Consider the following 15,064-nt stretch of genomic DNA (forward strand, 5'->3'; position numbering starts at 1 on the left):
TCATAACGCCACAATAAAATGCACCTTTTTAGTTTGAAAATAAATTATTAAAAAAACAGATTCGTTTTAAACGCCCTTAATTTGCACCAAAAGGAATGTCATAATAAACATGAGGTGAAGGTCGTTTTGGAAATTGCCACTTTTTTTCCTTTTGTGGTGTAAACTATGAATTTGTTCATCAAAATATCAACATGGCTGACACATATTGCACACACAAATGAACAATCATATTAATATAAATGGATTCCATTGGCTTACAATCAGAAGGACTTTCTTGATCACAAGTTCAGTTGATTTGTATGTGCAATATGTGTGGCAAAGATCTTTTTCAACAGCACATAGCTTTAGGAAGCGCTTATGCAGACTGATAAGTTTTAAGAATCTCCTCGAACAGGCAGTGTCAGAGATACGCGGAATCTGGTATACGCATTTTTACATAATCGCGATTTTTTTCAGTTTTATCCCGTGCATGGATTATTAGAATTATACAGATATCGAATAATCTTTGCAGGAAATAGAACCACCCACTGCAAACAAAAGGAAACTAAAATTAAATATATTATGGCTGAAAACTGCAAAATGCATTTAATTTTAATAAGCCTAAACCATATATTACGTGCATGTGTTGTGTCCAAGTTTGGCAGACGTTCTACGAGAGAATGATAGCAAAATTTCTTAATTATAAGCTCCTTGGTTTATTGACATCGCGAGTTTTAAAGCTTCCAAGGTATTTTTAATTGAGTGTTTGCTCAGCTTGATCATTACGTATGTCGTTGATAGTTACAGGACATCTGTATAAAATACAGGAACTTTCAAATTGCGATATTTAAAAAAAGATTACATGCTACAAATAAGCATTACACTGCTATCAAGTGTGGAGTCGATTTTTAGCAAATGAGAACAAATTTCGGAATGAAATTATTTTTGCAGAAATTGTTACTCTTTATCGTTTGTAATCAAGTATTATGATAGTAAATTACATTTTATTTGTAGTTAGCATTCATACCACCAGGTGGCGCTACATGAAATTGTGTTTTAAGTTTGAACTTTGATTAGTTTTATTGATTTTGTCTGTTTTTTTTCTTTTATTCGCTGTTTCTAATGGTATAAACCATTTTAAAATATACTGTAATGTTTAATAGGATATCAACAAAACATAATAATTTTGAATAAGGCAATATTTTCTGCTTTGCATAGGAAAACTGTAGCTAATTCTCATCACTTTTACACACAGATAGTACAAATATTTAAAATATACATACACAACTTAGGTGGATGGTATTACAAGCTCCTGACGTCTAGTTCTCATTTGTAGAGACATCAATAAAGGCATTTAAATAATTAGATAGAGTACAAGTACATTGAAATAAAGTAGTTCTCAAATTCGTAATGAAAAGGAGCACACGTTACTTGTCCTTGATGGTTAAGATTTTAAATCTGTTGTTTAAAAAATAGGAACTACACATTTTCTTAGTCATTGATATCACACAATATTCATCTAATACTTTTCCAAGTCCTGTACTGCCTTCAGAAGGGGCAATGAAACTAAAAATCTGATGTGGTTGGTTTTACAACTAACCGAAAAAATCAGAATCAGCATTGATACTGACATTGAACTGGCTAACGAATCAGATGAATCTCATTATTCAAAATGTCATTCTGGATGCATTTTCTTTCTTGCAAAATATTATTTTGCAGCCTACTCCCCTCTATCCTAATATTTACTTTCTCATGACTTTTGGGAGTTTCTTCTCCCAAAACGCTAATAGATTCTGGTACATTCATAGTGTTCTCCTTTTACGCCTATAATTTTACAATTATTTTCCTTACAAACGTCTATAATCAGGGGTAGAACCAAAGGGTATTTGGTTCTGTTTTGCTTCATTATATTTTATAATAAAGTTAGTTTAGAATAGAAATTTTCATATTAGATAAGTACATGAACTGATTCTAAGATAAACAGCTTCGTAATGGAAATGTAAGGTGATCAAAAGCACGTAAAATATATTTTTGTAGCATACACGAAATACGCTACACTAGGCATCTACGGAGCCGCATAGTTACGCGTGTGTCTGTTTCATAGCTTTCGCTGCATATTTCTTCACAGATTGATAGTATATGTATTTCTTTATTATGTGACATATATGAGACAACGCCACTCTATGCATCTTTCATAATGGCATCAAGTCAAAAATTTTAAGGATGAAAATATTCAGGGCGTTTCTTCAGTTAATATCGTATTTTTTAGCATAATAATCACTTAACTCAAAATCTTTATAAATTTATAAATAGTATTTATAAAGCTGACTAACTATCCGTTTTAAAATGTCAAAGCTTATCAAAATCGGTTCATATTTTAAAAAGTTAAAAAGGTTCAAAGTTTTCCCCAAAAGTGAAGAATTTTCTGCGTTTTTTAACAAGAACTAGAAAAGATAAAGAGCTCATTTTTGGTATGTTTCTTAGTTTAACCCTAAGTATTAAAACCTATTCTTTGGAATTGGAATTGAATGTGTTTATTTTGTTATTTTTTTGACAATTGCCAGGTTTCTGATCACTGAAAAGTGACTCAAATATTCGAAACAGTTAATATAAACAATGCGTACTATTTTTTTTTTTTTCATCTAAAAGTTCTATAAATACTAAAACGGCAAGGTGTCGATTCTACCCACAGGGTTGAACTACTGACCCTGACTCCCCTACCCCGGAGAGACGTTCGCCTTCCAACCATTGCCTTCCCTCTGTGCTCGGTCTCACTGGTAGCTTTTTTTCTCTAACCATCAGCGGCAGGGCGATGACTAGCTCGGCGCGTCATCCTGTGGCACGGTGCGAGCGTGTGTTGCTATTTTACCAAGAAAATGATCTCCCTCCCCCCATGGTGTGGGAATGCACTGGCGATTAAAAAGTGGCCGGGAGCGGTGCGCACAGGGGCAAAGCGAACGCAAACACAATTTGAATTTCCCGGTAGAACCACACCATGAGTATTCCGGTGTTTTGCCCCCGTTTGTGCGAGTGACTTTGCGGTAGGTGGGTGGGGTTCGCTGGCACCAGATTCAATCGCCCAAAAGAAAGCAATCCCTCGACCGAAAACCACTGCACCACCGCTCAACTTCAACCTTGCCCGGGGGGGGGGGGGGGGTGGGAGCGCCATTTGCTCCACTCTGCCTACAAAATGGAAACCTTTTTACTTTTTTTTATTGTTGAATCAGGAAAAAAGGGCCTTTGCTGTGGCAGGTCCGGTTCACCAGTCCCGCTTCAGCTTCCCGAGCGGCCATCACAAATCGAGCAACCAATCATTCGAACCGTAATTCAATCCGAGCAATTGTGTTAGCACACTGCTTCCGGTGTGGTCTGGACTTTCTCTGTTTTATTTTTTTTTTCCTTTTTTTTTTGAGGAACAACCAGAGCCTTCCAGCAAGGTAGTACAAAATAGTGAACCTCGGGAGTGTAGCAGAGAGAAAGGACAACAGGAACGAAGCAACAACTAAACAAAATAATACAAAAAAACCCTCCACCATCCCCGGGAGGCTATTTTCGAATGATCCGGATGCTTCCAACTCGATTTGCGCATTCCGGGGCCTGGGGCCGGGTCCCGTGACCGTAAAATAATTTTCGCCGGAAACGGCGTCCGGTTTGATTGTTTCCTTCCGAGCAGCCCACTGACCTCTCATTCGCTTACCAATTTCACGAAATCGGGAGAATGTAATCAAAATCGGGATCGGGAGGGTTTTGAAGCCACCGCGTGGTGAGCCTAGCGTCTGCTTCGTGCGGTTTGTCAGATCTGAGTCAGGGAAGTTTTGAGCCTATTTTGAGGTCGGATATGTACATAGAAACTGTTGAATTGCTTAAAGTAACGGGAGTTTGATTTTATTGATGAAATGCTTCATTTCATACTATTCATAACATTCGTATACGAATCATTTATCATGCAATGAGAATCTAATTGCAATACAATAAATCTAATCGAAAAATGAATTACAATAAATGCTGCCTTCTAATTCAATCATTAGAGTCGTTGGCACGATAGAGACCACCTGTAATGTGACGGGCGAATTGGGCAGATACTTACAAACATCGAACTGTCATGTCCCATGAGCTCGAATAGGTAAAAAGAATCGCAGCAGATGGCGCCACAGTACATCAGATAGGGATAAAAATAAGAGACAGATATATGATCATGATTATGGCCAACTAGAGAAAAGGTTAGCGACGGTCACTAAAAGAGTCAACCAAGTTCATTGCCAAACAGCTGATCTGAAACAGAGCGCCATCGCGAATCGCGGTCAGTCGAAAATTAGAAAACGGATAGCACACCAATTTTAAAACTACGCTGCGACATCAGTAAAACGCGAAAGCTAGTTTGTAGATTTTTGTCATCCTTTAAATTTAAACTCAAATATAGATTGCTACACCCGTAGTAACAAGAGTCTTTCATTAGACTCTTTTGAATAAATCATTTTAATATTCATTCAGATCACTAGCTGAATCATAACTAAAAATCTCCAGATTTTTTATTCTTTTTTAAATCTCAACGAGATGATGTTGGTTAAATACAATGAATCAAAAGAACAAATGTAAATGAATCATACATGTTTTCAATGAGGTTGCCAATGTGATTAAATTGAATTAAAATTAAATCACTCTAAAAACATTTAATACTGAGTCACTAATCAAACACTCTACCTTCTAATTGTAGAATTACTTTTTTTTCTTAGGCAGTTTAATAGTGAATCACATTACTAGTGTTTCAGATCACTTATTGAATCATGCATAAAAATGTCCCGATTCTTGATTCATTTTTTGAACCTCAACCAGATACTGTTGGTTCAATAAACAAATGCAAATGAATCATTCAATTCTTTTCAACAAACCATACAATGAGAATCAAATCATTCATTGGGAAATGAATAGCAATTAATGCTGCCTATTATTTGCTTCAACTTTTCCTTTCAATTCTTTTGAATACGAGTGATTCAGAACACAAGTTGAATCATGAATGAAAATAATCCGATTCTTGATTCATTTTTAAATCCCAACTAGACGATGTTGAATAAATTTAATGAATCAAAAGAACATATATGAATGAATCATACAATTTGTTCGATGAGTCGTTCGTTGAGAATCAAATCTAATTATTCATTGGAAAGTCAAATTGCAATAACTGTCACCTTCTAAGTGCTTTCCTTTTTCTCCTTTTGAATAATTCATATTACGAGTAATTCAGATCACTAATTCAATCGCGAAAACAAAATCCTGATTCATTTTTTTATATAACCATATTCTGTTGATTCCATTCATTCCAATGAATCATTCAATTTTCTCAATGAATCATACAATGAGAATCACTCATCAAAGAAGGAACAGCAATAAGTGCGGCATTCAATTTCTATTCCTTTTTTCATTCGGTTTATTTAAATAAATCATATTACAAGTGATTCAGATCATTAATTGAGTCGTGAATTAAAATGTTCTAGTTCATTATGGTTTTTAAATCTGAACCAGATTCTGTTGATTCAATAGACAAATGTAAATTAATCATTCATTTTATTCAATGAATTATTCAATTGAAATCAAATCAAATCACTCGTAGAAAAATGGAGCTGCATTAAATGTCGTGTAAATTTTTACTTTCAAATCTTTTGAATGAACTATAAGACGAGTGATTCTGATCACTCATTGAATCATGAATAAAAATGGCCCGATTCATCATTCTTGTTTATTTTCTTAATTTCAACCAAATTTAGTTGATTCATTAAACACTTATTCAAATTTGTTAGTAATGTTTGTAAGACTCTCCGAGACAAGCTTTTTCAATATTGAGATTCTAATGAAAACTGAGCAATGATGAAATGATGAAATGTGGTATAAACGAATATAATTATGAGCTCAAGATGCTTTTCAAAGAATAACCAAATCAACAGCTCAGTTCAGATTTCATGCACCTTTTCAACATGATTCGTTTATGAAGTGTTGTTCAATATCCTTGCTGTGCCTTGATTTATAAACTCAAAATATAGCAATCATCACACAATCGTTTTGAAAATGAACTAATTTTCAATATGAATGACTTAAAAACTTCATGAACTGTTAAAAGAATCGTCAATTTTTGAACATACAATGAATATTAAACATTAAATGAATCCAAATCACTGCTTCCATCTCGTTGGATTTGCATCCCACAGTCACTAAATGAAAAAAAAAACATTCCAGCGGTCCGGTTCACATTCGGTTTCGACCATGGCGAACCATGCCACAGATGCCAACGGTGCCGCGCGTCCCTTGACAAATGGACGCCGTTTCCATGGTACCGGAACGGCGAATGCATCGGGCCGATTTCCATCTGCAGCTGTTTTGGGAACGGTGTGTTTCCTTTTTCTACCATTTCGTATTCATCCGTTCCATTCGTTTTCTTTTTGTTGCCAGCGGCAGAGCTTTAACCAAAGCTCACTGTGTTGGCTCCATTGGTACTCACGCTGATTGATGTGCTTTTGATTGCGAAGCTGGAGCAGTTTTATCTCCGCACACCACGCTGTGCTGTGGTCGTTACTGTCGGTACTGTGTTTTTTTACTGCCTCGCATATATTGCCGACAAATGCTTAATTTATTCAATCATGCTACCATCGATACGGAACAATCGGCATTGGTTGGATCCGGCCTTGCGGTGGGTACGGATTGCTCGAGCGGTCGGATACGGTGTATGCCAGTATGCCAACCGACCGTGTGACTGGTTATGACAAGCTGGGTGAGTGATTAATCGCATCAATCCCGACCATAGTTCAATATCTCAATCCACCGGGCGGCGGGCACGAGAAGCAATCGTCGCCTGGAGCCGACGAAACGGGTCTGGTTTTAAAGCCCGTGCAACCCCCGTGAAGGCGGGCATTTGTCAAACAAACAAACAAAAAAAAACCAACGAAGGAAAAAAGGGCAGAAGCTTTGGTAGTCTGCCGACAGCGGGCAATTTATTACTGGGTCCTGTCGATGTTGGCACGCGGATGAAATCGATCGCGATAATGTTTCGCTCCTAGTTTGCGCTTCCGGGTCGCCTTCACTTTTCATCGATTCATCAATCATCCGAAAGCGGGCTGGGGGTAACGGTTCGGAAGCTTACAAATGCGCCCACTTTCCAGTGACAGTGTCAACCGTAATCTGGTCGGTTTACGCTGCACGCTCAATTACTTGGGCGTCTCCAAGCGTCGCACACACAGCGGCAGCGCCAACCGAACCAAGCTGTTGATTGATCCCAGCAAACTCGATTAAGCTTTAAAGGCGGATTAGCAGGAAGGGCATGGCTGCTGCTGACATGGGCGTTTCAATTTCAACCCGCAAACGGTGCAAACTAAATATGCGCACGTAGGTACCTGCTTACTAAGCACGGTATGCTTTACCGACCGGACGTTAATCCGTTACGCTGGGACAAAAATGAAACCCAAATAATGGTAAGCACCTCCCATTTGGCAGCGGGATCGACATTCCAGCGTTTGATAAACAGTCGCCAAAAATGTTGCCAGCCAGTGGGAAAGGACACTCCAAAGCGAAATATTCAATTAAAGCAACATTCCCAGCATTCCATCCATTCCGGTGACTGCGAAATGGACAAATAGTTGCTGGGCTGGGATGGGTGGGGTAGCTTTTTTTTCATTTTTTTTCTTTTTTGGAATGCTTTTCAATAGGATCGTGGAATGGCAAACTCCTGGACGGCTGAACCACTGCTGATGAGATTTTAATCTCGTATCCCCACCCCACCCCCAACCTTCCATGCTCTACGAATACTTGAAAAGTGAGGATTCGCTTTTGCGTGTTCCTTCTGCCGTCGCCCTAGTGCTGACTCGTCCATTTCAGAGTCTTTGGCCGATGAAACGATTCCATCTCTGGCAAGCAACAACCGGAATATAGAAAAAAAGCCCCTTCCCAAAACTCAACTACGAAAGCGACCTGAAGCTGCTGAATAGGGTTATTAGCGTAATATTAAATCTATAATCGGGTTCACCTTACGACCGGTTTGGCTTTGCCCGAAAGTTTATCGAAACTTTGGCCCGAACCGATGGCTGTATCGTCATGGTTGTTTGCTCAATCTTGTGATGTTGCTGTCGAATGATGGTATCTTTCATCAACGCTTGAGGTAGAAGATGCTGCCCATGTTGTGTAAGAGTAAATTTGCTTTATTTGCACTCAGATACACAAACACACACCCATTGGTTGTTGATTACTTTAATTCAGTTATGCGTTGACCTTTACATTTGCCAACATCAGCACGTGATGCTTTGTTAAAATTCTCGAGAAAAAAAAAACATACCAATGACTAGCGCAAGAAAGTAGCAGTATCTGTGTAGTGTAGGAGCTCATCCAAAAATTACGCAAATATACAAACATATTCAACAGAATTAGCGTTCCACAGGAGACAGCTGTAGATTTCATCTAGCCATTGGTTTTTTTTAAGTAAACAGTAAGAAGTGAAATAACGTATCTGATGGAGACGCCTAGTGTGTTGTAGATGTACCCAGTGTACCCGATGGAGACGCCTAGTGTCTTATACATCTTACACATTGAACATTTGTCCAATTTAACGTGAAATGGTAGCAAACAGCTATTAAACTTCTGACAAGTCTTAACTCAGTTTACAGAATACACTATTTTTCTTTCTTTGGTCAACTTTTTTTTACATTTCTATTTGTCAAACTGTATCTCTAGGGACCGTCCATAAACTACGTAGCTATAAAAGGCTGCTCAAACCACAATTGCCTTCAAAGCTCTATTCGATGATACAATAAAAAGTAAATGAAACAAGTCTTCAAACTCTTAATTGGGAACCATTTCTGGCTATGATTCTTGATGGCAGCCGGGACCGTGCGAAAAAAAAAACCTCAGAAACAGAATTTTTCGTATCATTTCCAACAGCGGATATTTCAACCCCCATCCACCCGGCACCCCGACACTGCACACGCCACGCATCGCACGAAGGCAAGCATGAAAAATGGTCCCTGGCTGGCTGCGTCCCAAACGCTCCCGGCAGCCTGCTTTTGCCAATCGGCTAATGGTGATTGGTTTCGGGCGTCTTCTGCCGCCCGGAAGCAAAAAAGGGGAACATTTTTGCCCTGCTGCTATAAATAGCTTTTGCAACCGGTGAAAAATCCCCTCCCCCTTAATCTTACCTCATCCTTGCAGTGGAAAGAAGAGAGCATAAGGTGGGGCTTTCACACACGCTCCACCAGGCTCCACTTTCCCAACATCTTTGTGTCAGAGCGTGAGTGTAGAAAGGTAACCAAAGCGCTTCACTCTCATGTGAGCAGGAGGAGGAGGAGGAAGAGAACGTCTGCCGTTTGGTAGCGCTAGCAGTGTAGGTCGTAAAAATCTCTACCAACTAATGCTTTAAATCGAGACGGATTTCCGCATCTCATTGCAGCGCCCACACAGCTTAATCAAGATGACCATCAACACGGGCCAGAAATGATCTGCCCATTCCCCTGGGGCAGCGGCAAATCACTCGCTAAGGTTAATGCCGATCATTTTCATCATAGTGTGCTATTTGGTGTGTTGGAGTTTTTTTTTTTTTTCGTGTAACCCCATAGCGCCAAGTCGCATGACACGTCGTGATGAAGCCTAGCAAGTACTTTTCGGCAATTGCTCCGGCGTGCCGGAAGAGTAATTAAACTTTACATCACAGCTTCATCCGGACGCATCCGGACGCAAGGGCCGAAGGCAAGAGGATGCCACAGACAGGCTGCAAGCTGCTCGTCTGCCGCATCATTCCACCGCCGTCGCCGCATCCTGCCGTACTACCGCTAGAAGGCAGCGGAGAGGAACAAAACCAACAACGGCGGGGTTGAGAGAAAACAAAGCAAAAAATGATCCTTCCGACATCTTGCTGCCGGCATCCCAAGCATGACAGAAGCTGACGGCCCCGGCAAAGGCTAGCGGCAAGGCAAGCAAGGGAGGGCGAGAACACCAGCCCCGGCAACAGAAAGCCAGAATCAATAACTTCCTCATCAACTTCTTCGTCAACTCGACGACTTTGTCGACGCGCCTCGCTGCGTCGGTTTTCTGTTGGATTGTGATTCTTCTGCTTCTACGAGCGGCGGCTTCGAGCTTTTCAAAACCCCCCTATTAGGAAGGGGCGGTGAGGCGGGCAGTAGGAGGAATGGTGCGGGTATAATGTAGGCGGTACGGTGAATGTTTTACCCTATTTTAGCTCGAACTCCACCCAGCTCCCGGCAGCCGGCACGCTGCCAGCGCTGGAAGTTTATTAATTCCTACGGCAAAAAGGAACGGGTCCAACCGTTCGGCCTCATCGTTTGATCTTTGATGACATTGTTCCACTGGCAACGGCGTCATCATCCTTCATCTTGCCACGCGAGCTCTTCCGGCCTCGATGAGGCACCGTTTCCAAGCCATACAGCACCTTTTCCCCCCCATTGCCGCGACCTTTCCGAAACAGCCTGTTAGGAACGTTCATTGATACATCTTCACACACACACACACACACACACACACACAACACAACTCATGATTCGCTCAGGGAAGGCACGCAGCATCGGCATTATCTTGCCACAATCTTTGCACAAAAAACAAAGCACGAAAACAGCAGCAGCAAGACAGCGGGCAGCAAAGGCACGACACGAGTTTGCTTTTGCGAATTATTTCACTCATCCTCATCGCCGGCATCAGCGCGCGCTCGGGGAGAGTGCGGAGGGGAAGGGGGGGGGGAGGAGGAGGCGCGGGAAATAAGAGTTCACCGGCCGGTATGCACGGGCAAACAAACAAACACATAAATCCATGAATCATCCGACGCGGTTTTGTGAAGGAGTGGGTGGCAAAGTGAACGCTCAGCAGGAAAATAAATGATCGCACAAATCAGGCACACCAAGGCCAGCACTTTTGCAGCACGTCAAAAATTGTTATAAAAAGCACACACACACACAATCACGAAAACACGCCGATACTGGGACTGCGTGGCACTGCGGAATGATGGCTCCGTTGTGTGCACGATTGATTTTTGATTTCTTGTTTTTTTTTTTTTGTTTCTTTGGCTTTGCGCTGAAGCTGTACAAGGTTGTCCCGCAGCAACCTAATCAATAAACCGTCTAGCACCGTCAGATGGTGAAGCGGGAGGGTAAATAAGCGGTAGTGTGTCGCCGATGAGCCAGAGAGGACTAAATGACGCACCCAGCAACGGCGTACAGTTGGGTTGGCTTGCTTAAGTTGCTCATTAGCAGCGCTGCATTCGTGCCGCACCAATAGTCGAGTGGTTAGCGCGCTCGATTAGCAGATGCAAGGACATGAGATCGATTCTCGTTTTGAGAACTGTCCGAAAATTGAGTGACGTTGTGTTTTAGATGGAGAACTGGTGTTTACACAGTTTGTGCTGTTGTTCAATGTCAAAGTTGTTCACATATTTACCTTCATGTGCGTGTGTGTGTGTATGTGTCGTGTATTCACATATTAGAACATGAAAAGAAGTCACGTATAAAAAATAAATCACACTCAAAAAGCAACGCCCGTTGAATGTCAATCTCCTCTGACTCCATTCTCGTGTACACACACACCACCTTCCTACGAGGATATAATAATGCATTAAAACACTTTTAAAATGCCAACCCTTCCCTTTCTCTCGTTTCTCCTCACTCTACTTCGTCCAGTGCGAGCTGCAGTGCTCTGTTCTTCAAAAGAAGTCGAACTCCTCCATATGTGATACCTCTTTTATAGCCACAGAAGAGGATTAGTGCACACCCGCTCGGAGGCAAACGAGAACAAATCCTATCCACTCGCAGGGGAGATGGGGGGGGGGGCGTTTACAACAGTTCAGCGTGTCTGTTGGACAACACCCGATGTGGACATCGATGGGACCCTACATCCAACGGGCTAGAGCGCTCGCTAGCAAGTGGAACACGTCCAGTCCGGTGAGCTGTGTGTTCTTCCCAAGCATCCTCCGCCCATCGCCGTGTGTATGGGGAGCTCTGTCAAACGAAACCATTACTTCAGCTGGGATCCTTTTTGAAAATGTGTCCAGTGTCGGTAGAAGAGTGCACCAAAAAATAATAAAAAACCACGAAGAAAAAGCGCACCAATAGATAGCCCAAGGATAGCAAGGAAAAATAATAGCACACACTGTGACGGAACAGAAGTATATTGTTAAGCTGTGGCGATGGTGGCAACCAATCGGTTTGTCAGTGTTGGTTGAGTGTGACAGAAATCCGATAGCAGCAGCAGTGTCGAGTGGACAACACCCGGCCGCTGCTTATCGTGTCCTTTGGTGCACGTCGGTGACAGTTACGATTTTCTTGATAATTCGAGCTCCAATTTTTGATACATTATAACCAGTTCAAGCGAATGAGAGACATAGATAGAGAGAAAGAGAGAAAGTAACTGGGTGAGACAGACACAAGGCCTCCCAAGGCCACCTTTTGCCGGCATGCATACCCATACATCTTTTTCGGCGCACTACTGTTTGCAGGATCAACCCCCGAGCTTCTGGCAGTCATTGCTTCCCCGATGGAAGGCATGGTCGGCACTTTCCTCGGATCAATCATGGTTCATGAAAATTCAACAGGACGGAATATGGTTAGATTTTGCTTTCCAATCGCCAGAAGAAGAAAACAACAACAAAAAAACATCTCCTACATTCCCGCAACCGGAATCTCGCAACCACTGGCCCAACCGTTGGCAGTACCCGGCCCTCGGCGACGGTCGCCCAGTTCGATTTGCGTTGATTGATGAAGCGTGCAATCGAACGGTGATGAGGTGTAGCAGAAGCGAAGCACGAATCGCAAACTTCACCACACACACACTGGGTGTTTGGACAGGGGAAGCACAGGCGCATGCGGAGCGCACAATTGGGCGAAGAAGTTTGCCAAACACTGTGTGGTCTTGCGCAAGTTGTGCCCTTGGGAAATGTTGCGGTCAGGGGGGAATTAAAAATCAATAGTCTCATTTTGCGGGATGAAGCAATGGGATGGCGGGAAGAACCATCTCTCGATCCCGGCCGGGTCAAGCAAGCGGCACGACTGCAACCTAACCCCCTCGTCGATGGTGATGTACACCTACCCACCACGTACGGCCCAGTCCTTGGAGAAATGAATCAAATATTCAATTTATTTCTACTTCTGATTATCGAGCATTATAACTAACCTCGCGCAGCATACACGAGAGAAGGCGCACTGCATCCAGGGGCCAGTGCCGTAGCCTTTTTATTTCACAGCGATTTCCCTCCCCAAACTACCGGCTTGCAGGACTGTTAGTCCTTCGAACCGGATGCAGCAGTAGCAGCGCTCCACAAGGGAACAGTGTGGAACAGTCCGCTTTTCTTTATTTTTTTTTTCTTCATGTGCACCTGGCAGCTTGTCAAGCACGGTGGGGACACATAAATAAATATTAAAACAGCTCGCTGATGCTCTTCACGTCCCAAGCGCTGGTTTGGTGCGGGTTATTTTTTTGTTTGTGGTTTTATTTGTGCCTTTCTATTGCCGATTGTTTTTGTTTATCTTAGTTTTCTCTATCGCTCTCTCTTTTTTTTTTCTTCTCTCTCTATCACATTTATAAATACTTTTACGTTCCATCTCCACACAAGCGAGGGCGTCCTGTAAGCAGGCGTGTAAACGTGCTGGATCGTGATGGATTTTTTTTTCAGATTTTTTAAAATAAATTTCGCACATAAAGCCCGGGTTACAGCTCGAAGGAACGTGAAATCGTCCGATGAAATGTTGATAGTTTATTATTTGCATTAAAATCTGGGGAATCTTCAGTCCCTGATTGCACTGATATTCTATTCAAAGTATCACCTACACAGCGCTATTATTAGCGCTCAATTTATTATCATATTACATTCTCAAAGATTCTCTTTAATGCTGAGCGTAGTACGAAAACTACTGATGTTAACATTTATTTAATCAATGTTTATGTAATGTAAATATTTATTGCTATTATTATCATTAATATAATTATTTTTGTTACTATTGTTATAATTATTGTTATTATTATTATTATTACTATTATTATTATTATTATTATTATAATTGTTATTATTATAATAATAATTATTATAATAATTATTATTTTTATTATAATTATTATTATTATTATTATTATTATTATTTTTATTATTATATAATTATTTTTATTATTATTGTTATTATTTTGATAATGATAATAAAAAATTATTATTATTATTATTATCATTATTATTATTATTATTATTATTATTAATATTATGATGATGATGATGATTATTATTATTATTATTATTATTATTTTTATTATTATTATTATTATTTTTGTTATTATTATTATAATTATTATTATTATTATTATTATTGTTTTTATTATTATTATTTTTACTAATACTATTATTTTTATTATTATTATTATTATTTTTATTATTATTATTTTTATTATTAATCATAATATTATTATTACATTGATTAAGATTATATTATAATTTTTATTATTATTATCATTATTATTATTACTTTTGTACATAATATTATTATTGTTATTATTATTTTTTTTTCATTATTATTATTCTATTTATTATTGTTATTGTTACTATTATTATAAACATGATTATTATTATTATTGTTATATTGTTTGTCACGAGTGCTGTACAGCAAATACTTGCACCTAAACCTTATCTAGCTAAACCCAACTACTTCAAATGAGTATAAAAAAGATTGTAAAAAAATAAAAACCTACATAAGGAAAAATCTGGTCAGGACACATTGACATAACAGTACCAAAGGGAGAAGGAAAAAAGGAAAGGGAAGTAAAGAAACAGAGATAGGAAAGGAAAGGAGGTAACAATAGGATCAAATGGAATATGATAGCATATTAGTTATATTTATTTAAAACAATTATACAAATTATAAAACAAACAAATTTTTAAACAAAAATAGTTATTGGTTAACTATTTTTTATAAATTATTACAAAAAATATATTTTTCATCATAATATTCAGCTATAACATACAGAACATTGTGCAAGTGAAACGGTAAATTTCAAATATTTGACAAACATTGAAAGTGAAAAATACTGGTCAGCGAGGAGTGACGAGGAAGGCAGCCATATTTTGAATTAT

The sequence above is a fragment of the Anopheles merus genome, chromosome X, assembly GCF_017562075.2.
Source record: "Anopheles merus strain MAF chromosome X, AmerM5.1, whole genome shotgun sequence".
Taxonomy (NCBI): Eukaryota; Metazoa; Arthropoda; class Insecta; order Diptera; family Culicidae; genus Anopheles; species Anopheles merus.